At 39.2% G+C, this 25486-nt stretch overlaps 1 protein-coding gene and 1 long non-coding RNA gene across 2 annotated transcripts in view; one reads left to right on the top strand and one right to left on the bottom strand.

Moving 5' to 3' along the window:
- The window catches only part of LOC143210873 (uncharacterized), a 30808-nt gene extending 16237 nt beyond the window's left edge, over nucleotides 1–14571 (bottom strand). The window contains exon 1 of the long non-coding RNA XR_013009347.1: nucleotides 14429–14571. This is a non-coding gene — a long non-coding RNA (uncharacterized LOC143210873). The remainder of the gene's footprint in view (nucleotides 1–14428) is intronic.
- Nucleotides 14572–14645: 74 nt separating this feature from the next.
- Nucleotides 14646–25486, top strand: part of LOC143210869 (uncharacterized) — a 156621-nt gene continuing 145780 nt past the window's right edge. Inside the window, exon 1 of the mRNA XM_076428108.1 lies at nucleotides 14646–14984. The gene's annotated coding sequence lies outside the window, so the exon portion shown is untranslated. The remainder of the gene's footprint in view (nucleotides 14985–25486) is intronic.

Below are 25486 nucleotides of genomic sequence, written 5' to 3'. Positions count from 1 at the left end.
ACAAAATTATAGGATAAGGTTGCTCAAGTCGTACCCCTTAAGAAAGAAACCATATAAAACTTCGGATTTATATCAAATAAATAGAAATTAAATGTGTTATTCAAAACTTGTGTTAATATTGTTGTTATTTCTTATAACGAAATTAGAAAATCTATATGCTTTCACGTAAAATAAACTGAATCTTTAAAAACTTACATCGGTACGACTAAAGGAACCGGTTTCCTAAGTCGTACCTAAGAATTCAATTAAGCAACGATAATAATTAAAACATATTGTAAAAATTGAGAAAAATACAGATTTTGCAATGGGGATTGAGAGATAGAAGGAAGAAGAGAAGAAGAGATTTAAGAAATTTCATTATTTATATTTGTAATGCTTTAATGCTTCAAAATATAATAATGTACGAAAATGTCATATACAACGCCAATTAATTTTGTGACGAAATTTAAGTGTTACGAAAGCAATCAGAAAATTCTTAGAGCACCGAGGAAATGCATAGTCACGTCTCGGAGAACGTTGCATGTAATTTTCGTCTCCATTACAGTCGCTAACCCGATTACATGATTTAAGAGGCTTAGAGATTGCAGTTTCTTACGTATCCCAACCCTATAACAGTAATACAATTTTTTTTTCGTCTGAAATAGTAATTGTGAGAAATAATAATTGCATAAGGGTGTCGTATACATCACCAACTAATTTTTCACAATATTTAAAATACATTGGGAGAGCAATTGGGAAACAGCTGGCTTCTTGATGATTCAAAATATTTTCAACTCTTCTGGTGGTCCTCCTATAAATTAATATTATAAACTAGGGGGCTTTGCCGCCACTCGGAGTTTTTGCGTGACACAACTATTTTATATAATAGAAAGATAAATTTAAGATAGGGTTGAGACAGCAAGATCACTAATACTAGCAACTAATATTATTATATTTATAGAGTGGTTGTTTGAAAAATTTTTAGAAATGTAATCCCATTTTTAAGAAGCAAGTACTTGGCTGACTTAAATTAGTATCATGCCAAATTCTCTGTATTAAAACTCCCCAAATTAGCATGCAGTAGTGTGCAGTGCGAAGTAGAAATTGAATCTGAACACCAACGAAATCTTCGTAATTAAATATGGAAATGTATTATAGAATCCAGTAAAATTTTCTTCTTTCTTGAGAATCTACCTCGTCGATTTGATTTAATTGACGGTGCCCCGATGTGTTAAATTTCTACTAATTTCTTCAACCGTGGGACGAATGGCCTTTTCGACTCGTTGAAGCGTGACTGAACAGAAAAAGTTTCATTTTAGACGTCGACGTTAAACAGACATCGAGGTCAGGCGTCGTTTTCCTCAATGGCCGTCGTATATTTTTATCAGAAGCTCATAGTGTTCCTCGACACTCCTCCGCAGAGTGTTCTTCCGAATATTAAAGCCGGAGAACTTTGACGCATCAGTTGCAGCTTCACGTTACATAAACAAGATAACGCTGCCGGTAAAGATTTTAATCGTCATATCAAACTTTTATACAGGATGTCTCAAAAATGTTGTATTTCCTTGGATGGAGTAATTCCTGAGGTCATTGAATAAACTTTTTCCTTTGCGAAAATGTACTCCGAGGTTTTGTTAAGGAATTATCCATGAAAAATACGGAATCAAACAGACCAATGCCAAAGCCACGCTAAGCGGGAACTGTGCTTTGATTGGTTCGTGCTTTTCGTTCATAACTCCTTAACAAAGCCTCGAAGAACGTTTTCGCAAAGGAAACAGTTACATCAAATGACCTCAGGAATCATCCCTCTCAAGGAAGTACAATATTTTTGGAACAACCTGTATGCTTGCTTTTATACGCTTGTTTTGGTAGATACGCGTGTCCCGGTGCAATGAAGCTTGAAAACGCTTGTGTGTGGAATTTTCTGTTTAATGCGTCCCGATCCGATGTTTTACTACCTTCTTCTGAATTTATGTTCGTAATCATTGTTTCCTTCTTACGATTATTGTCCGCTATACTTGCCATAGCTCTTTACTGCATCGTTTCAAGCTTATCTAGGTTTCTACAATTCTGTTTCACTCATTTAGTTAGTTATATTTTTTATGGATAGTCTCTACGGTTCCACGTTTGCTCATTTATTATTAAATTGCTTCTGAACACACTGCTGATTTCTATGCAAATTTTTATGGACCCGATTTATAAAAATTTGCAAAGCAAAAGAATATTAAGTTGACAACTAAGTTCGCGACTTCCATATTTTCTCAAACAAAGTCATTTATATGTATTTTTTAAGCACGAGTATCTTATATCAAATTAATCGAAAAATGCAGAGCTTTCCAATGATATACACTTCAAAAGGAATAGTGACTGAATGAGGTTATGATGATATAATAAAAGAATTACAAAACAAAAGGTCGCGAATTTAGTTGCCAACCTAATAGTTGCCTTTGATATCAATTTATGTTTGTCAAAATTTTTGGAAAAGTTTTGGGAGACCAGGTATGCTGTAAATGCATCAAATTCGAAGCTAATCTACTGTATATTTTAACAGATTCTATAATTATTAACGGTTCCTGATCAATACTGTGTGCGGTAGCATACATTATAGTACAAGTTTAAAATTCGAAACAAAATGAAATTGTTGAGGATCTCTGTCTATTGAAATAGACATTCCACAGAAATCTACAAATCTAGTAATAATAATTCAAGTGTTAAAAGGAAGCATAAATTCCACCAAAAATCCACTTAAATCGCAAAGAAATGCTGAAAATAATCCAGATGTAAAAACAAAGTGCGAAATTCAATTCACCCTGCAGGAATCAGGTTCTCCTTCCAGCAAGGATGTGGACACACGAAGTAGATCGCCAAGCAGAAGTTATCGCGATCCAAGGAGAGGCTCTCGGCGGTTTCTGACGAGGATCATTGATCGAGGGACGCGATACGAAGGTTTGCTCTTCCGCCATAAGAGAGAACGGCCCGTTATTGTCCCACTTTAGGCCGACTCGGGCAAAGGGAGAAGTGAAATAAGGAAACACGGAAACGTACGATCGGATTCAATTCGACATTGCTACCGTCGCACAGAGACAATGCCGAAAGTCCAATTTTCGAGATATGAAATGTGAAAAAACGTTTGTCGTAAAAAATAAGTGTGATATGGTCTAGTTTGTAACGCTGCCGACAATTTTAACTAGACGTATGAATTCATTATACATTTATACAACTCAATATATTTCAAAAAATTCAAAAACTTAACAAATTTTTGAAACAAAAGTTAATCAGTAATTACACAGTAATGGGTTGTAATCAAAATATTAGCACTAAGATTTTTATGTAATGAAAAAAATAGAGATCACTTCGATATTTTTTAACAACATTGTATTTTTTTTTCATTAATCGATTCAGCTTCGTGTCTTCTTCAAAAAAGTATTAGAGATCTCAAGTCAAAAAAAAGGATTAGTTCAGAAGTTATTAATTTTCTGCCGACTTGGGATCTTCACCGGGGTTCGTCGATCGTCGAGAATTGTACAGCGCCGGGAACACGGTTGTTCTTTGGAAAATCCATCGGATAAGCCCGATCGATTCGGTACGGGTCTTCGAGATTGATTAGGAGCTCGAGATGCCTCGGGAATGAAAGTGAATTAAAGAGTCCGAGAGAAAGTTTCGACGAGAGAGGAAAGTACGTGGAGAGGTCCACTGTTTTTCCTTGGCCTCCCTCTGTCGATACTTCTTTAATATTGCTATTGTTTACACGGGAAATGAGCGAGCTGACGGGCTTCGCAGTATCCATTTATTATTGATATTGGCTCGGGGAAAAATTTATCGAGGTTTCAGTTCAGTGGGATTTGTAAAAAACGTTTCTTACATAAAAAACAATTTTAATTATTACAACCGTGAATAAAATTGAACATTAAGGTGTTAATTCGTATATTGTTCGGAATCGATTAATTAAACAGACTCGACCATGAAATAGCAATGTTTATGCGGTATTAAGTCGCACATTAATTATATTTTGCACGATGATAAATGATTAAAGAGACCTACACGGCAATACCGAATAAGTTTATTTTGCAATCGAATCGGAAATAAAATGGTTCGCATTGTTTTCGTTTCACGCGGAGCCAACTTGTTCCGTACAGGTGCTGTTTTTCACGTTTAAAAGAATCCTCGTCTGCATAGTAAAGAGTTTACTATAGCATTCTTTCCTTTTTTAATTTCCGCGCGAATGCGTTCTGAATGCAGTAAAGAACAATGTGTACCGCGTTAAAACACCTGAGAGTAACGATTTAAAAATGTAAACCGTGTCTCGGCGCGGTCTTCGAGGTCAGAGGTACAGGCTGACCCAGCGATGGTGCTTCATTAGCAAATTAGAAGTTATATGTTTTAAGTAAGAAGTATCTCATGTTTTAAGACTTCATTACTCGAGCAAGTAGTATATGACGTCATTAGACAGACTCTGGCTCCTCTAGTCAGACAAGTAGTGCACGAGTTAATTGGTCACACAATGACACTGTGCATTCGACATTAAAGGAGCTTCTTACTAGAGGCTCAGGATTTTATGAATTTATGATAAAGATGAGAGAAGCAGACATTTTAAATAATGAAAAATTAAAAAAGCTTTAAGGGTGTCAAAAAAAACAAGGCAGAAATGTTATTTTTGCATAATGATCTATTAACCCCTTGCCTTATTCTGAACGGATTCTGATAAAAATATATGTTAATAATTTCCTTTAAATCGAAATAAAATTCTGTTTTGGTTTTGTTAATATACAGCTATTGAAGAACATATAGGAATACAATTTATATCAATATTCTCCTTTTTCAGGAAATTACGATCTACAAAAAAAAGTTCTGATTACTGAAACCGTAAAATAAATCGTAGGCCAAGGGATTATTATAACCATTATTTTCTGATTCGACAAACATTAAAATGGTCGGTACAAATATTTCTTACAGCCTCTCCCTGTGGTAGATCGCGTTCCGAAAAATTCTATAGGAGTGCATGGATTAATTAACATGGACGGACGAGTAATTATCGATGCGTTATAAGCGACAATATTCGGAATCGGCCAAGTATTTCGTGGCCGGTTGCGTTCCGCTCGGAATTTCAATAATCTGACGCGGGACTTTCGGGATTTCCAATTTTCCGAGGTGAGGAAGGGCCGCGACGATGCAGAGGTAAAAGCTGGTCGGCGAGAAAAACGGTCGGCCGTGTGCGAGAGGAAACGGAGAAAAGCAGCCGGGCAGAGTGAAATTCTGGGCTGGATATTGCGAGGTGACGCGGGGACCGATGCACGCGATGAGAGAGAGAGTTCGCGACGAATTTTCTCTCTTCGCTCGCAAAATTCCCGCTTTTCACCTTCTCGCCGGCTCGACCCCCTTGTCGGCGTCCTCGAGCGCCTCGCGTTCCCGATTATTTTTCGCACCAACGGGCTCCGTTATACCGAGGCGAAAAGAATCGGCGAGCGCAGACAGCGCGAGAGGTAATTTCCCTCGACACTTGTTTATTTCTGATACTCGAATCCCATTTGACGCACCTGCAACGAGTTAATTAACGCACGCTGACACCCTTCATCACGTGTTCGACAACCCTACTCGCCAAATGTCATCACTTTTTTAGCGTAATCTTCGGTGTGTATCGAGAACACAATGCTGTGCATACGAATTAGTTAATTAAATTAATCATTATTATGCTCTTTTCCTTTAGCATATACAAGATAATCCGTTTTTAAATTACCAAACGTTAACCAGCTGTAGAGGACCCCAAATGGAACAACTTTTACCTCTATAACTTTTTTTGTTTCGGCCTTGATTTCCAAATAATTGCAAAAAACCATCATTTTTTGAGTTTACATAAAATTAAATATCTCAGGACTCCAATGATGAATCTTGATGGTTTATCCTTTGTTTAGTTTAAAATAAGTAGGGGCATCTTTGTCATTAAATAAACTTTTTTGTATGATCTTCGGATCATGGTTTTTTTTGGCTTGGGGCACACCGTGGAGCCTGAAAGAAATAAGTTGGAAAGTGGCGGTGTGCCCCACGCCAAAAAAACCATGATCCGAAGGTCATACAAAAAAGTTTATTCAATAAAAAAGATGCCCCTACTTATTTTAAAGTAAACAAAGGAAAAACCATCAAGATTCATCATTGGGAGTCCTGAGATATTTAATTTTATCTTTGAATTTGGATATGTACAGGGTGTATAGAAATTATATGTCGTGACTACACTCTCGGTGTGGTAGAAACTGATGCAAGACAGGTGGCGCAAAATTAACTGTGACCTTGAATTACAAGATCAAACTTTTTCTTTTACTGCACCGTGTTCTACTCGTCACAAGGATAAAAACTGCAACAGGAACCATCGGTCAAAAAATTTTTTCATTATCAAACTGATTTTATTTATATGTTTTAAGAGACATATTATATCATAATTTTTTAAGAGAGCGGTTGAATTTGTTGCCTATCAAGGAGAAGGTAACAAGCGGCTCCAAAAACTTGCTCGATGTTTCAGTGTGGACGCAGCATAAGATTTTAGTTAGGAAGCCTGGAGTGCCTAATTTGGAGTCGAGGAGTACGCTTCGAAGATATCGGAGCTTGCGGTTTCGGCTGAGCCGACGTCGAAAAAAGCTTTTGCAGATACCAGTCAGCCGTGGAACAAGGAAATGCGAAGGGATGTAAAGGGATCCGAAGGGATGAAGGTTGATACCGTCCACGTTCTGTGTTATTTTCGTCCCCGGATTTGCTCTGGTGACGTGGATAATATTCTCCACTTGTTCCCAGCTGTTGGTGTTAAGCGCAAGCCTCGATACTCTGATTCGTCCACTCTCATCGGCTTTCTTTTTTCTCTTGTTCTGTTGTTTTTGGAAGGCGCGAAAGGATTTAGTCGAATTCCCAGCGAGATCTCGGCTTTCTGTTTAAGGCACGGGAAGCACGTACCGCACGAGGGAAGCCGCAAGCTCTCTGTCTTCGACATGCGGGGACGACTCAAATGTATGATGCAATAAAACCACCGTACCGGCCCTGAGTCACGTAGTGCTTTGTATGTTTGTGTGCGATTATGTGCATCAGGGACCGTCTTCAACGGATCCAAATTTTAGGGGTCACAGGAAAATCGTAAGGAATGCAAAAACATTTTAGGACGCGCGTAAAAATTTTAGAGCTTGCTAACTTTTAGGAGCTATAAGAAAGTTTTAAGGGGTGCAAGTCAATTGTGTGGCCCACAGAAAAGTCGTAGTGCTTCCAAAAAAATTTAGGGGCCACAGAAAACTTCTAGGGCTAGCAAACCAATTTTTTGGAACTACAGAGACTTAGTGGCCCTTAGGCCACAGAAAAATTGTAGGACTCGAAAAAAAAGGTTGTGAACAGCTGCAAACGACTTTTCACAAGCCTAAGAAAAATTTAAATAAAAAAATGGTCGGCCCCGGAAACAGAATTCATGAAAAATTGCACGACCCCGCGTAAACTGAGTATAATCAATGAGAAGTGGGATCAAATTTCAAGAAACAACGCAGCAAGACAATTCAGTGGTTCTTGGAAGCTTGTGAATTGGTGCGGGTGGAAGTTGAGGGGGATATAAAAGTTCCAAGTGCTTGCGACCACCATAATGCGAGTCTGATAAGAATAATACCATCCTGACAGCCAGGTTCTCCTCTTTTTCATCGAAGTTTTGATTCTATTATTTTTTACCGTCTTACAGAGGCTACCCTGGTCAAGTTTTGTACACATTTTACGATCAAATCCGCACCGAAACTCAGACCGTTACATCTTAATACTTTCTTCTTTCCGTGTGTTTCTACTTTGCGACTTCTTTTAACTTTCTGCATAACATGTTCTGTTTTCTAATGTTTCCTCTGAGCTTCGCCAGTTTCAGTGTACGTTTACCGGCAAGCCCACGATGAATTCGTGTACTTTCGCTTTTTACGGTTCTGCTCACATCTCTGAGCTTTTCTTCGCCCCGTTCTGTCGATTCATTTCCTTAATGTCTTTTTCCTTTTCGTTTGAAGTCTGGGGGAGGAGGCTAACATTTGTGAACACGGGCTCCATTTCGGTGTCTTGAAACAGGTTCTTGTAGACACGAGAGGTCTCGCCTGGAAAGTCGCTGTCATAAAAATATACGTGGTATACAAAGAGTTGTGATACACAGCAGGCATTGTGGTAAAGCTGACGGGTCTACTTTAGGTGGAAAAGAAAGCGTCAAGAGAATTACCACTGTGAAAATCCTAAAAATATTAGGCCCCCAAAATTTGGTTCCAAATTTTTACGAACTGGAGGCTCTACACTTTCTATGGAGAGCCTATAATTTATTACTAGATCTTACTCTTTTATTTGTAACCTCTGAAATTTAATTGTAGGTTTTATAATTTTCCGTGGATTTCTAAAGATTTTTTAGATTCTAAACTTTGTTAATAGGTCCGTATTGTGGCTCCTAAATTTTGTATAAACCCACATAGATATAACACATTTTTTGTATCCCTTACTATTGTTCCGTATCGTTAAATACTTCTCAAGGCCAAAAATAAAATTGATTAATTTCACTGTCCAACAAATTTCAACTTCTTGTATGTTTCCCAATTACTGTTGGGTGGTTCTTATAGAGTTTTTTTGCGCTGATTCCGTGTCTGTCCTTAATTTTTCTCCTAGACGCACAGTTTTTGAGAAACAAAACGTTGGAAAAAACATATTTTTCAACTTTAAACAAATATTGTGATGTTATTATAAGAGTTATTGTTTAAACATGTTTAAACAATCATTAAAGACGGAGAGACACCACTTCTGCACCAATTTTTGAGGATATTTTTCAATTTATCTCAAAAAATAATGGTCCAGCGGAAAATCGAACTATATCAGGCGATAGAGCAGACTTTTATCTTGAGAAACCACCCTTTCAAGTTTGGAACGTCGACTTTTTTCGAACCAGAAAGCAAAATATTTTCGCCCGACATGAGTTGCCGCCAGTGGCGTTCGGGACGGGATACGGCGCGTTAAACAAGTTTAAACAATCATAATGTATTAATATTTGATATTACTGTATCCGGGAAAGTCCACAGAATCTTTTGCAGTAAAGAACAATTCAATATCTCTTATAATGACATCACAATATTTGTTTAAAGTTGAAAAATATGTTTTTTTTTCAACACAGACTCGGAATCAGCGCAAAAAACTCTATAAGAACCATCAAACAGTAATTGTGGAACAAATTTGGTGTTGGGTACAGTGTTTTCAGGTGTAGGTGTTTCAATGGCCTATTAAAAGGACCACGACTGTCAAAATGAAATTGATATGAACAAAACGTCATCGTCATCCGAAGTCCTCAGCCCCTTTGATCTCCTTCAAGCTCAAAGACAGATGAATATCATCTGAGAATCTCTGGCCCAGCACCCTTTATTAAAACATGTGTCAAAAGTTGGATGAAATCTGGCCAAAGCAATCTCGGTGAACATTCTGTCGTTAATCACGATCGCCCGCAGCGTGGGAAGTTTAAAGGCCGATCCTCAGGTGGGCGATAACTTGGCCATACAATTCAATCACCGAGGGTCGCAATAAACCGACACACAAAGCTGACATAATGACGGGCTTCCTGGAAATGTCCTGGAAAGAGAGAGACTTCAGTTTACAATCATGTTCTTCATGCTTCATGTCCGACGATATAATTGAGATACTATTTGAGAAAAAGTATCTGACGTCTCGTTCAAGTACACAGTTTTTCCGGTTCGACAGTGATAGCGTACACAGCTTTCACATGACAAATAATGGTCATCAACACTAAACCTACGATTGCCGGTCAAATAACCGGTTCTATATTTTTCATTTTACAATTACTGAAATAATGAAATCGCTTACGTGGAAATTGATTCGATAAGTTTCTTTATCCAAGCACATATTGTAATAAAAATTGCATAAGATCTAAATGAACAGAGCCTTGTCATTTTTGTAAGCTGAAACATTTTAATCGCTTTCAGTGCTTGGTAGGCTTAGTGTTAATCAAATTGCTCTGTTCAATTTATTTGTAAGCGAAACCATTATGGATATACAGGGAATTTAAAGTGGATCTCTTAATATTTTACGATTTTCTCTGTGAAGAGTTTATCCAAACTCGTTGTATAATACTGAATGATTTTTAACTACTATATATAGCCGGGGTAATAAGAAATCTACAATTTCTGTTCAGCTGTTTTGTATTTTTACAGTCATCCACATTTTTTGTCGAGGAATTTTGTATCTTTAAAAAGTTTACAATTTTGTATCTTGAAAACAATTTTCTTCTGTACTAGATCAGATTCTCTTTTCATTCAAGAACATATTGAATGAACACTTGAAATTTAACGGAATCTGTACGATCATTAATTAAAATGATAAATTACTGCGAGGTGGAGTGGTTCAGTGTTTTTTTCCGAGCACACAGATTTTACTTTACAGATAAACTAAAAGTCTCAAGAAGTGTAACTTCTGTCGCTTCACGAACAAGATTATTTTAAAATTGTCGAGGGAAATTAATTCAGCAATTTCCTCAATCGCAAGCTGCGGCGACGGTGCTTCCGCGGAGGTGAATTTCCGAAACAGCGTTTCGTTCGTTCCTTTGGCTGTTGCTTAACGAAAAGAAACGTTGCTGGGTATTATTCGCGGTATTAGGGGATGCGGGGAGGGAATTGGAAAAAGGAGAAGAGAAGCGGTACCAAAGTCGGTTTTCCAGTGAACAAGTCGGGGGTTTCTGGGAAAGATTTAATGAAGCGGCTTCGAGACGCTCGTCGTAGAAGCGGAAAGAATACGCTGGCTTCCCCGCCGTTTATCGGCAACCGAAGGAACTGCGGGAACGCAGAGTTCCATTCCGGATGAAAGAAAATGGAAATAAAGCCGTTCCGATGCTCGTATCGGCTCTTAGGCTTCCCTCTGCCGATTACAATGGGTGTAGATTGGTACTCTTTCCTGTTTTCGAGATTATTACGCCCCGTTTTTCTGGAACTCATCGACGAATCCCACTCGGATGCTCAAAATGCCATTCGACTCCTTAAAAAAAAACTATTTACATGTACCATCTCTAAAATCCATATTTCAATGATTTTATTGCACAATTTTTGAAAATGGTGATTCTGTATAAATTAATTCTTCAATTCTAAATTAATTAGCTTATAAATTGTGTATATTTACTATTTACACTCAGTAAAATAAGTCTTCGTACACCCTTTAAAACAGAACAACTTTTTTATAATTATACCAAATTACCTGATGTTCTGTAAGCAATTAGAAGCATTGGTTTACTGAATGATGTGCAAGAAAGATTTTCTAAAAATTACAATTTACGAGGTTGCATGCAAAAATATAAAAGGCACTTTCTAAAACTTTTTTATTTGGGCCCTTAATAAAAATTTAAAATATGTATTTTGTAGATGCATAGAGTAGTTACACACCTGCAGAAAATTTCATCGAAATCGATTGACATACTCACAAGCTACAAGCGGTTAAAAATGGTGAAAATACGAGTTTCGACCAGTTTCTGCTTAAAATCCACAGAATCGTACATCTTCCGATGCGTGTTGTTTTTTCCTGCGTCAACCGATTTCGATGAAATTTTCAGCATGTGTACCACTAGCATAGATCTACAAAACATATATTTTCAATTTTCATTAGGGACCCAAAAAAAAGTTTTAAAAAATGCTTTTCTTATTTTTGCATGTAACCTGATCAATTGTAATTTTTGGAAAATCTTTTTTGTAAATCATCTAGTAAACCAATGCTTCTGAATTGCTTACATAAATATGTAACCCTTATCCCAAGAATTTCCCACGCCCATATATAATAATTTGCAGTTAAACAAAGGTGCTTCTGATTTTCTTGCAGTATTGCTTGTATTGCAGTTTGTAATTGTTTTCCTGTACCCACAAATTTCCAAAATCTGTTTCGGCGGTTGTTTAACTTTCACCCGAATATTTAACGCAAGAACGGAGATAATTGAGACAGAAATGACGCGGATCTACCGGCAGAGCGTCGCAGTGCACTAGTGCGTGAGTTTCGTTGGAACGCTTGCAAAGAAATTTTAATCAGCGAGTAGGCGAGCACGTTTTAATAACTATTTACAGTGGAGCGGGCTGTTAAATATGGGCTTCGTTAGAGTGACGCGCAAATGATCCACTGCCCGTAGTGTATGTATGCAGGTATATCGGGACGCAAATACGGTTACCGTGACGCGATTTCAACAATATTTCGCGACGTGTTCACCTGTAGCAGCGTAATGAGAGCCCGTATCGTGGCCATGTCATTTCCCCATTGTTGCTCACCCTGCGGAGAATCAATGAGAGGGACGGGACACAATGGATCCAATTTAATTTTCCTCGGATCGATCACCTGTCGCGCGATCGTCTAATCGGGTCACAAGATTTTCCTAGTCCGCCATATTTGAAAATACAATGAACCCCCGATGAAGCGTGATGTCGTCATTACTATACTACGCACCTGTATGCACGATAAAAAATTGAACCAATACACCGGCATCAATATAACGTACCAATACACCGTTATCAACGTACGCAACCAATACATCGGTATCAATGTATCATACCAATACACCGGTACCAAGTTGGTACAGAGTTGGGCATTAATCGATTAAATTTTAATCATGATTGATTGATTAATGTATACGATTAAAAAAAGAAATCGATTCAAGAAACTCAAATAAATTTGCACTGTATAGTATACAAATTATGTACCGTGCGAAAGGTTTGATCATTTAGTTTTGCATATTCATATATACATGCACATGCAGAAGATTCACGTTCTTGAATCTGGATATTTTGTTTAATCTCCGATTTTAAACGTTGTGGGTGAACGCTTTTGACAGGAGTCAACCGTCGCTCAATGTAGTAGATAAAATGGTGCCGTAATACGAAAGATTCATAAAACGTACCCTCGGCTAACCAGCAACCAAAGGGAAACAATTACGCCCCCGTGTCGCGCGTTCAACCCCTCATGAAGCCGTTCCCAACCACATTTACGAGCCTGACCACACTTAAATTCTCGCAATTCCCTGCTCCTGCCTCGTTTTGAGTACCGTATAAATCTAAGGCGCTAATAAAATTTAAGAGTAGCCAAGGTTGCAGACGATTTCGACTCGAGGACCCTTCTACGTAGACTCGTCTACCTAAAACGGCTCACTTAGAAACTTCAGACGCTCGAAGCTATGTTTCGTCACCCGTACATCTGGCGGAACATTCCAGCTTTGCTGAATGGTGAGTTAGACCACAGGGTGATACACCGGTATCAATGGATGGAACCAATACACAGGTATCAATATATGGAACCAATACACCGCCATCAATGTATGGAATCAATACACAGGTATCATTATATGGAACGAATACACCGTTACCAACGTATCGCACCAATATATCGGTATTAATGTGTCGTACCATCACCCCGGTATCAATGTGTGGAACCAATACACTGCTATCAATGTATGGAACCAATACACATGTATCAATATATGGAACCAATACACCGCTATCAATGTATGGAATCAATACACAGGTATCATTATATGGAACGAATACACCGTTACCAACGTATCGCACCAATATATCGGTATTAATGTGTCGTACCATCACCCCGGTATCAATGTGTGGAACCAATACACTGCTATCAATGTATGGAACCAATACACAGGTATCAATATATGGAACGAATACACCGGTACCAACGTATCGCACCAATATATCGGTATTAATGTGTCGTACCATCACCCCGGTATCAATGTGTGGAACCAATACACTGCTATCAATGTATGGAACCAATACACATGTATCAATATATGGAACCAATACACCGCTATCAATGTATGGAATCAATACACAGGTATCATTATATGGAACGAATACACCGTTACCAACGTATCGCACCAATATATCGGTATTAATGTGTCGTACCAACACACCGGTATCAATGTATGGAACCAACACACCGTTTCCAATGTATGTTTTCAAATATCGTGCAACATCAATGATCTCTTAGCTGCCTGTACAACCTGTGTCGACGAAAGCCATGTTCAACCCTTGCCCAAGCCCTAGAGCAGTGATGGCGAACCTTTTCGAAGAGTGAGCAATTATATTTGGAAACATCAAACATTTTGTTAAAAGATAAAGTTGACAATTGAATCTTTTCGATTCTCACTTTTGAAATAATCAAAACGAAGGTTTCAGTTTCCTTTTTGATTTATACCTTTAACTTCTGCAGGTCAATATTATAATACAATAAACGCGTGGGTCACTTACAAAGCCTTATATAGGTTCGCCAGCACTGCCCTAGAGAGTTGACACAATTGCTCTACAATACAATGGTGTTCTTAAAGCACCCTATACTCATCTACATTTCTATCATGCCCAAGCCATCACGAACTACATCTACAATTCTCTCAAAGACACTACCACCGACCAAAGATCTCCCATTTTCCTCCAAAACTCACCCCGCAACCCGTCCGGATCCTTGCGCCTGAAGAAACCGGCGGTTCCCGGTGCATCCGCACGCGTTTACCCGCGTCATTCCCGGCTCGTGTCTAGGGCTGTTCGTCAGTATCGTCGTGTGTAGGTGGCCGCGTTCAGGCGTCGCGGCGCGTTACCTGCGGCTGCGGCACGCCTGCGCCCGTCCTCTGGAGAGGAGGAGTGTACATCGTTTGGAAGGGGTGTTCGGAGAGGGTGCGAGGCCTGGTACGGCCGGGTCGAGGCGACGAGACGCCGGCGTCCGTCAGAGCGGCGTCGCGACGCGAGAACGGTCGCGTCCGTCCGGCAGTGCAAACCCGCGGTTCCACGAAACCGGTGAACAACCCTCTGTTGTCTACTCTCTGCCCTTGGTTTTTTTTTCCGTCAACAACCCGTGTCTCATTCGAGCCCCGTTGTTTACCCGACCCTGGTGTTTACGTCGCAGAGGAGCGTCGTCGAGCGTCGTCGCAGAGGAGCGTCGACGTCCCCGGAGCTACGGGACGACGCGGGAAAACGGGATCCGTCGTCCCGACGGCGTAACAGGTACGCGTCTACGAGATTCTCCGTCGCAACAGGCTCTGTACCCCCGGTTTTAGGGGACACTGCGTGACCTAAGCCAATGACATAACACTAGCACGGCTAGAAAGTTTAACGAGTGTTTGATGACTTGGGTAGGTAGCTATCGTTCTGATGGGGACATTGTTTTTGATCAGTGCTATTAGCTTCTGTGTTCTTTGGGAGAGATAGGGATGATTAACAAGTGATAGATAACTTGGGTAGGTAGCTATCGTTCTGATGGGGACATTGTTTTTTATCAGTGCTATTAGCTTCTGTGTTCTTTGGGAGAGATAGGGATGATTAACAAGTGATAGATAACTTGGGTAGGTAGCTATCGTTCTTATGGGGACATTGGGTTTTGGGGTTTGATCAGTGATATACCCTTTTGTGTACTTTGGGAGAGATAGGGATAATTAACAGGTGATAGATAAGTTGGATAGGTAGCTATCGTTCTGATGGGGACATTGAATTTTGGGTTTGATCAGTGCTGTACCCTCTTCTGCATTTTGGGAGAGATAGGGATGGTTGGGTGACGAGTTAGTGAGTGAGTGGCACTGACCTAACTGAATGACATAATACTAGCCTGATTAATTTTACGAAGTGATTGATAACTTCAGTAAGTAGCTATCGTTCTGATGGGGACATTGGTTTTTGGGTTTTGATTAGTTCTATTAGTTTTTGTGTACTTTGAATGAAATTGGAGTGGTTGGGTTAGTGAGTGAATGGTACTGAGACCTGACTGTTGAGTGATTGATAACATGGACAGGTAGCTGTCGCTCTGATCGAGACATTCAGGCTTGATGGAGGGATTGGTTTTTGGGTTTTGAACAATGCTATAATTGGGATGGTCGAGAGATGAGTTTGTGAGCGAATGTCATTGGTCTAACTGAGTGACATAATACTGGTGCGATTGACAAGTTTAACGAGTGATTAATGAGTTGGCCAGGTAACTGTATACCAGGAAATCTGGTATTCGTTTTTCCCAGTGTTACTAGATTTTCTGCGCTTTGGGCGAGATTTAATGGTCCAAGTGATGAGTTTGTGAATGGTATTTAAGTTTACAATGCTATCTCTGTGACCTTCGTTCGGTGTTGATGACTTTGTTTCATGATTAAGATGATTATTGCTTGAAGCCTTGGTTTCTCAGTTGGAGTCTGGTGTCTTGTTGAATTCTAGCTAATGTGATTTTAGCCAATGTGAACCACTTTTAAATTGGTGCGTGAACTATAACAATCTCGACTCTCAGAAACTTATTAATAATCTAGCGACTTTTAAACTAGTGTCTAACTAAGCGTCAACTAGTGTCTTACCTATGTCTCCTAGTGCGTTGACACTAAAACTATGAAAGTAATTAAATCCCAATTTTTTTATAGAGTAACAATTTTGCAAAAATACATTTGGTGGCATTTGATATGATTCAATGGAACATGATGTAATAATTTTCTGCAAAAGTGTCCCACAGATTCAGTAGTAGTGGAATAAAAATTAATTTTACCTGGTTCAGTAGTTGTAAGTATGGTTGAACTAAGTGGAAGTGCAAAGTGTACACGACTCATTCTGCGATTCAGAGTTCAATTGTTCAACGAGTTCAGTTTGCAAATGTATGCCGCTGATATACTGTTGTTGAATCGCAGTGTTTTCGTTTGCTCAACCGAAACGTTTACCCTTTTTAAGTGTCTCAAGGGTGAATGGAGAGTTAAGACGCGAAATTTACTATCGAGTACTGGGGTGCCTTTAAACGCTTCATTATCTCGTGCTCGGTGAATGATACAAAGGGAACAATGGCTTCACTGGGATAAACGAGATGGTCTGGCAATAGAAATCTCCGTGCTCGTTAATAAACATTTTGCAACCGCGCCAGGTCTGCTGTATTTACTTTGAAACGAGATGCCGGTTTGTTTATAATATTCCCAACCGATTTTAATCGTTGCACTTTCTTTCGTAAAAATCGACGTTTTGTGACCCATTTAATTGTATCCCTAATTCCCTACCCATTTATGATAAAAATGAATAGGTCGAATAAAAAACTGAAGAGCATTACAAAATTTTAGGAGCGTTCATTTATTATTTTCGACATTTTGAGATTGAAAAGGAAAATACATTTTCTTGTATTGTTCTGTCTTGTCTCTTCTCACTCTCTGTCTAGCCATACACTTCACCTGACGATGACCAAAACGTCATCTCAGAAGGCTTAAACCCATCGTTACATAAACCCTGCGAGTCCCGCGATCATTAAACTTGGCCAACCACTATAGAACACTATCACTCCCACATCTGAATCAGATATATCCATCGTTACCGCAACAAACGAGAGCAAAAAAAAAAAATGCAATTCACGAGCATTTCATCCACACCTCGTTCAAAAATGCTCGAACAGGAATCGACAAGTCGAGTGCTTTCGAGGGTCCTGGTCGGTTGAAGCCGTTTCGAAATGCAAAGTCCATCAAAGGATATCCTGTCGGCCATTGAAAGGGGATCGCGGGGATCCAGCTCTAATCTGGGAATAGAATAGAAGTAGCGGAGCGGAGGGAAGATCGGTGGAAGGATTTGACTTCGGTGACAAATCGACGGCTCCGTTGGCGGCACTCTGTTTGATCCGAAATTCGCTGGACCGATGCGACGGTGAGCCCAGGGACGATTCTTATTCGCGTTTACTACTACCTACTGCTATTGCTACGAGAGAGGATGGGCTCGGAACCAGTCGATGCCACCAATAACAGTCGGCGATAACTCTTATCGGGGAACCGGGGAGTTAATATCGATCGAATAGAGCAAACCGGGTTTTCGTCTACAGCATCCGTCGAACGGTTAATTTCGTCGATACGCTACGCTGCGTATTATTTCCGGAATCGCGAGCTTATATTGCCGACGCCCACGTTTTCTGTCTATCTCTCTCTCCCTTTCTCTCTCTCTCTCTTCTTCGTGTAACAGGTGATACTTTACGAGATTAAAATGATCAGCCCCCACGCTGACCCTCGCGAGTTTATGATTTGATGGTCGATGCTGTCGCATTTTCCGATCGTGACTCTCCTCGATTTATTTTTAACTCGTTCACCGTTCAATTTCCAGTGTTTCGAGTCTGGCTTATTTCATTCGTGTAAACGAGCAACATCATTCACAATTGTTATTACTTGCTTGAGAATGGAGTTTACGCCTTACTCCATTATTTAGTTCTTCTCAGAACGAATAAGACTGGATGGTTATGCAAAATAAAAATGAATGTTTTTCAGTTTTGTATTCGACCTATTAATTTTCTGTCATCAATGCATAAAATTATTTATGACTGTAGGATTTTTCTTAACGATTCTCTTTGATTGAGATGTAGGAGTGATAGTGTTCTATATTGCCTGATCAAGTTTAATGACTGTGGGACTCGCGGGTTTTATGTAGTGATGGCTTTAAGCCTTCAGAGATGACGTTTTGTTCACCAGCTAGTGGAAGATTGTCATATTGGTATTTTTAAGTAACTTTAATCTCTTTACCGGTTTAAATTACATCATCTCGCTTTTACCATAAATGCAAAATCAATATTTTCTAGCTGAATTTTATTTTCTTTCTTAATATGTTTCATGGGGTGAAAATAACATCACAGTATTTTTAAATTCTGTTTGATTAAAATGTTATCAGTGCTTCCGCGCGAAGAATTTTTCATTACTATTGTCGTGGAATTTTATTAATGAACGTTTCCAGCGAATTCTTGTATGGTAGCTTTCATTGAAATTTTAATGGGAACCAGAATGGTTTAGCTTTTCATTTTATTAAAATATTCGCGCTCCCACACGATTTTTGTTCCTATTGTTGCAAAAATTCATTCAATTTTAGAATTTTTCCGCTGAACTTTTATAAGGCATTTTTTACTGGCATTTTAAATGTCATGAAATCTATACAACAGAAAATCAACAAACATACATTGCACACTTATTTTTATATTAACATTGGTCGTTATGAAGTTAATAGTAGGATAATTGATGACTAAATAATCCAAACCATCTAAAGAAGTTAAAAACTTTAAAAAGAAAAGTTGTTCAGAGTATAGTGACTTTGACAATACATTTCAAGATCATTGAAATCGGCGTAGGGGTAGCACATTCACAAGTTTATATTGTTCAGGTCATGAGTTACCCTATTAAACGGGTGAAGGGTTAAGAAAACAGAAATTAATGTAGAACAAAGAAATCAATCGTCAAAAAAATAATTAAAATGTCCCACTAAAGCTCCAAATAGTGGTCTCTTTTTTCAGCATTTTTTATTAGATGTTAATCGCTTTCCCGTAAACACCAGTCCGTATATGCAATGCGGAACATTCGAGCAACAGTCGCGCGAAGCGGAAATTGGTTTTAAAAGCATGAACGAATCTCTGGGCGGGGGTGTTTATCTGCTATTAAAACAATATAGCGATAATTCCAATTACTGTGGAATCATCGGACCGATCAGCTAGAGAGAGAGAGAAGAGAGAGAGAGAGAAAAAAATTGGATATCGAACGGGAACCGAGCCGAATCAGTATCCCATATCGCCTGTTGTCAATGACTCCATCCGTGAAATCAAATCGTCGCGTGCCGCGATCGCAGGGGAGCGAGATGGAAAACGTATCAGAGGAACAATGCGAGCCTGTAGAACAAAGCGAATTATTAGCTAGCGTTTCGATGCGAAACGCCAGCTGACGCGTGTCGTAAATTATTCGAAAACAGGTCGAACAGCACGCTCAAGCGAGTCGAGCAATTCGTAATGAGATCAAACAACAATGAATCCTAGAGCTGCCCTTGTACTCGAAATATTCGTACGTGCTGTTTGGTTGACTTCCGAGTAAACGATGTACCAAACGAAACAACAATTGTTGCCGCAATAGCCACTATTTTTACTTACATTTATTTTTACGGCAATGCTAACATAATTTATAGTAATCGACGACTGTAGTTGCGAATTAATTACAACGTTAATTATGAAGATCCAGGGTCGTGTCTAGACTCATTTCGTAGGCAGAGCTTCGAAGTACATGCTCATATTTTTTTCAAATTTTTGGTCCTCTGATATTCAAGCTATAATTTTTCAAATTTATTTATATTAATATAAAACGGTCTTCGCAGTCTTGAATTTTTACATACCCTAATTCTTTATATTTCGATTTGAAAAAAATTGCCATTATAGACCGGACTTTCCCGAATAAAATAAAAAAAAGTTTACCAAAATCCGTCAAGTAGTTTCTGAGATAAAAATTCGTAAAGTCTGTTATTTGCAAGTTGTTTTCTGTTTTCTATGATCGGACATTGCAAGATTTAGAAGTCTGTAGTTTTTGAACAAGTTCGAAACGGATAAAACGATGACATAAAGCCCCCCTAATTTCACATACACTCCACCCCAGGGTACCTCAAACAATCGATCGATTCTTGTATCGAATATAAACAATGTATTCTCTCGAAACAGAAGTTACCGACTCGAACTGTCCCTCTGTATCATTTTGTTTGTCTTTTGGCTTCCGGTTGCGAAAGTAAGGTAACATGCAATGCCAGGATTATACGTTCTGGTTCAGAGACGGATGAAGTATAGCGCGAAGTTGTTGTTATTGTTGCAGTTCGGGTCCTCTTCCAAGCGAAGGGAACGCCGAAATGTAAATTCCTTCCGTGGGAAGTTTGAAAATATTCGAGGCCGATTAACTCTTCGCGTCCAAACAGATTGTGATTTTCAAGTATTCTTTTGAGGAGCCGTGTGAAATATTCATAACTGGGGTCCAGAATTTTCCGCGTCCTTTGTGGCCGGTTGCGATCCAATTGGAATTCATATTTTTCCGTGGGCAGATTTTTAAGTGATTAAAGGTGGAACGTGCCCTCCTCCCCCCCCCCCCCACTCGTACATTAATGCATAAGTTGCGCCGTCGTGCATTCGAATTGTGCTCGATACTGTGCAAAAGTATTCAATTAATTGTTTGCGTCAAACTTTTATAACGATACACATTTAAAACTCAATTACAGCTGTTTCAATTCAATCTTAAATAGATAATCCATTCTATCCTAAATTCTAATATTTCACTTATATTGGTTTCTTGACGAAAAAAAAGATTGATGTTGACCTTAAAAACCAAGGTTCAAAAATGTATAAAAAAATGATTCGGAAGTATTAGAATGGATCAATCTATGCCTCGAACGTCGCCATTTTGATAGCATCAGGCTTACCTGATCCGTCAACAAATAATCTAACCATATAAATAAAAAAAGATTACTAATTCTGTAGACGATAGAGAAAGTGGAGCAGAGTAATAATAAATCACTTTAAAATATTTACTATGACGTGTGTCATAAATTAATCTTGGACTGAAAAGAGCCTGGACTGAAATAACCAGAGGGAGCCAGAAATAAAACTGCAAAACGTCATAAATAATTACGCCAGCCGGGAAATAATTTCGAATCGTCCGTGCCTGTGAACGTTAATTAGAAATTTACTAAGGAGCAATCGGGAAAGACAAATAACCGTTCCCGATTAAACACAGAGTCGTTCGATATTCGTTCCAGTTGAAGTTGCCGCGGACTAGTGAGGTAGCCGAACGAAATGATTAGCCCCGCCATGGGGCTGATTAAATTGTTAGTCGTGCTAATTAGCAGGATCGAGTTGGCGGGCACCAAATAATTGCCAGCTATATTTCGTTCGTGCCTCGTAACCGCGTTAAATTCATCCGCGTCGCCGGACGGAATTATCAAACAGACGTCAACGCGTTGCTCGTTAAGCCCACCATGAATCATCTTTCACAATCTATGGGGTCGTGGGTCTATTCGGAGGCGATGGCGTGGGCGATACGCTCGCAATCTCTGGCGTCAGAAGCCACCTATCCTCATCCGGCATTACCGCGATCCGATCGATCGATCCCACCCATTGACAGACTTTCAATCGAGACGTCCGAGAAAACGTGTCCTTTGGGGCGCGCTTATAATCACCGACTTTGTCGCTTAGGGCTCCGACAAGAGGTGGAACTCATCTTCGTGATGCTACCGGTCACTTTTACCGAGCAGGATTTTATTAAAATATTCCAGTGACGCGTTCTGATATTTTTAATTTATGATAAAGATGCATCAAATTTATTTCGTTGGGTATATATTATAAAAAATGGCTAAGAATTTGAAAAAATATGAAGTAATACATAATATAAAATAAATACAATATAAGCTAATGGGAAAATAGTCATCTTTCGAGCCTTAAACCGGAAGTCATCACGATCGACTAACAAGACTTCCAACACCAAAAATTTTCACTTCTCTTTTATACACAATACCAGGATACAAAATTTGATGTATATTAATAATTCACAATAAAAAGAAATTCATCTCACCACTTTTCCCCTTCACCTACTCGTCCCTCACGATTCTCAAAACGGAAGTCCTTCGCAACTTTCAAGATGCTGCTCTCGAACCCATTTTTTCACAGTCGCATTAGCCGCGGTCAGAATCAAACAATAAATTGCCCATACTGGAACAAGGATATCTGAAGACAGTCCTCAGGGTTCCTCAGAGCCTCGAAGAAATTCCGATACGGATTAAGAAGATCGGAAAACATTCCGCTCATTCGTCGTTTCCCGCGTCCTTGCGCACTTTCTCTCGGCTCAACGCAGCCGTGTTTATCTTCTCGAGGACGAGAAACCCTTCCAGCGAATCGATTGCCAGCCGGCTTTATCGAAAGCGTCGTGACCGATATATCGCGCGAACGACGCCTTGAATCACAGATCCCATCGGGATCGAAGGAGCGTCTTCGTTCTCGCCGAGAACGCGGTTTTAATTAAGGCGAAATTAATCCTCCGAGGAGGCTGCGATCCTTGTACTCGAGTCTGTGAATACGCCCTTCCAATCTGGCTAACTTTTCCTGTTTTCGTTCCGGTTTAACTAAGGTTCCATTTGCTTGATCATTGATCAAGGACAGCGTCATACTGTTTCACTGTACGGCGATGCTTCAGTATTTGTGAGCATTTCGGCACTGAATTGTTACGTTCTTTTATTACATTTTTATCGACGTATTGGAAACATTTTTCTGATTAAAATGATTCTGTTATATTTTGAATAAAAAATTTTCTAGATAATATAGAGTACTATATACTTGATTCGCTGGAATAATTTAAGCTTCCCAAGTGTAGAAGCTTGATAGACCACGAAGACCAGATCGTACTAGTACACAGGATACTTGTTGAATACCGGAAACCCCGGTACCAACGGGTTGACGCTTGTGAAACGCGCTCTTCAATGTGCTTTTGCTACCGATTCGAGCCGCCCATTACCATGTCAATAGGCCGTGTAACAGCTCGCAGGATTCTTGCTAGGGATTACCATAAATATCGAAAATGTAGCACAATGTTACAGCAAACCAGCATGGCTGAAACTCTTGGACCGCGTTCGGTGGAGCTGCGATTTTCCATTCGCTGCTGACAATTTTCTATAGCGGAGACGTTTCTCGAGATTAGGGGATGAAAAGCGCCTGAGTTATGAGCTGAAGAGACAGGTTTTTTCATTTTTCGCTGCATGGCGCATTGTAGAGAAACTATGACGTGTGGGGACATGTTTGGACAAGCGGAACGCAAAATGATAGGGATAAATATAAAATTGGTTAAAAATGATTTTATTTTATTTTTGCAAACTTTTCTGATGTATGTGAGTACGATAGTAGGTTTAGAAACTTTGAATATCATGCTAAACTTACAGTATAGTGGGGATTCCGGAGGACTTCCGGTTTGGGGATGAAAAACAGCTTGAGAAGCGAAAAGGATAAGTAGGTTAAAAATTAATGTTGGAATTCTGACATTAATTTTATTTTTGCAAATTTGACTCGAGAACTTTCCCTGAGGACTTCCGGTTAGTGGGCGAAGTGAGAATCGGCCGATAAATTGCAAGAAATATAAGCTGGCTAAGAAAATATTTATTGGAATGAAGAAATTAATTTTCTTTCCAGAAACTTTAGCATTTGTACAATTATTTATTCATGAACCACGTGGAACTTCATTCGCCATACTGCAGTATAATATAGTGAAGATTTCTGAGGACTTCCGGTTTGAAGGCAAGATGAGAAACAGCTAATAAAGTCCTGGCAAGATAAACTGCTTAAGGGAGGATTTACTGTAGGAATTAAGGAATTAATTTTCTTTTCACAAAATCCTAGCAATTGTATAATTCATTTTCTTATAAACGGTTAGCGCAGAACTTTGCCGGTTAAGCTGTATTGTAATATGAAGGACTCTGAGGACTTCCGGTCTGAAGATAGAATGAGGAACAGCTAATGGAGTTCAGAATGAATAAATTGGTTAAATTAAAGTACTGTGGAAATTGGAGAAGTAATAGTCTTTTCAAAAACTCTAACAATTGTAAAACTGACATCGTGATAATTAAATTACGTGGATTTCGTCCATTCGACCACGGGTAAAAAGATGTTCACTACAATGGGCAATTTTAATGACTTGCTAATGAGACAAAGCAGAGCAAAATAAATGAAAAAGTATTAACAAAAGTAGTTACAAAATTAATTTGGCATTTAAGGCATACTAAAAAATTGGTCCATTTTCCAGAGTAAAAGTCGTGTACAATGCAGCGATAAATTTTCAGAATCCAATAAATTTCGAACTGCAAAATTAACTGCATGGCAAACGCTGAAACAAACAATTCACACCGTAAAAAAAAAAATACAGGCCAACAAACGACGATTTCAATTTTGCTTCAAGATGGACAGCAGCTAATAAAGTACGTGAAGGATAAATCAGTAGAAAAAGCAATTGCAATCGCGTCGGTAGAATTAATTTCCGGGCGACATGCCGGGATCCCTTCTGTGACAGGTAGAACGTTGCACACGACACTTTATCGGCGGCGTGATCGCGCATCGGGTCGTATCAGCAGTTTACATTTATGAGCACGGCGTGCCAGATAAATGTTAGCAAACGAATCCGTGTCGCATGAATTATACTCGATGCGGAGGCAAACAAATATTTATTGCCGGCGAGAGTCACGGATTTCACCGTTCGGAGCGCGAATGAAAAATCACGCGACAATGTTTGCGCGGTTCGTTGGGCTGTGAAACATTCGGTTTGTGGCCAGAACGCGCCCCGAACACGAAGGACACGCATTTTTCACCGACAGACTCCCCTAAAATCGAATTTACAATTCTTCACTTAGAATGTACGAAACGTGACGAAAAAGGAACTGGACTCTGGCAATTTCGTATTAGCTAAAATTTAATGACCCTGCTGATTACTTTTCTGTACCATTGTGTATCATATCGATTAGTTGTATACACAGATAAAATTACACATTCATTTTATTTATTATATATTATATTTTCTTTCGCGTGCCATGAGAGAGAACAGCACGTTATACAGGCCACCTAAATATCTCCTTTATTTTTAATGGCACAAAAGATATTCATGGCATAATTTAAATGGTATCGAAGGAAAAATATCATAGAAGAACAATTTTCTTTGTCCGGTTATTTTTTCAGTTTTTTCAAGGTCATCATTATTTTGTTTCGGGAA

This window comes from Lasioglossum baleicum, chromosome 7 (genome assembly GCF_051020765.1).
Source record: "Lasioglossum baleicum chromosome 7, iyLasBale1, whole genome shotgun sequence".
In the NCBI taxonomy this organism is placed as follows: Eukaryota; Metazoa; Arthropoda; class Insecta; order Hymenoptera; family Halictidae; genus Lasioglossum; species Lasioglossum baleicum.
Note: the sequence above shows the minus strand (reverse complement) of the source record. Positions and strands in the feature narration are given on the sequence as shown.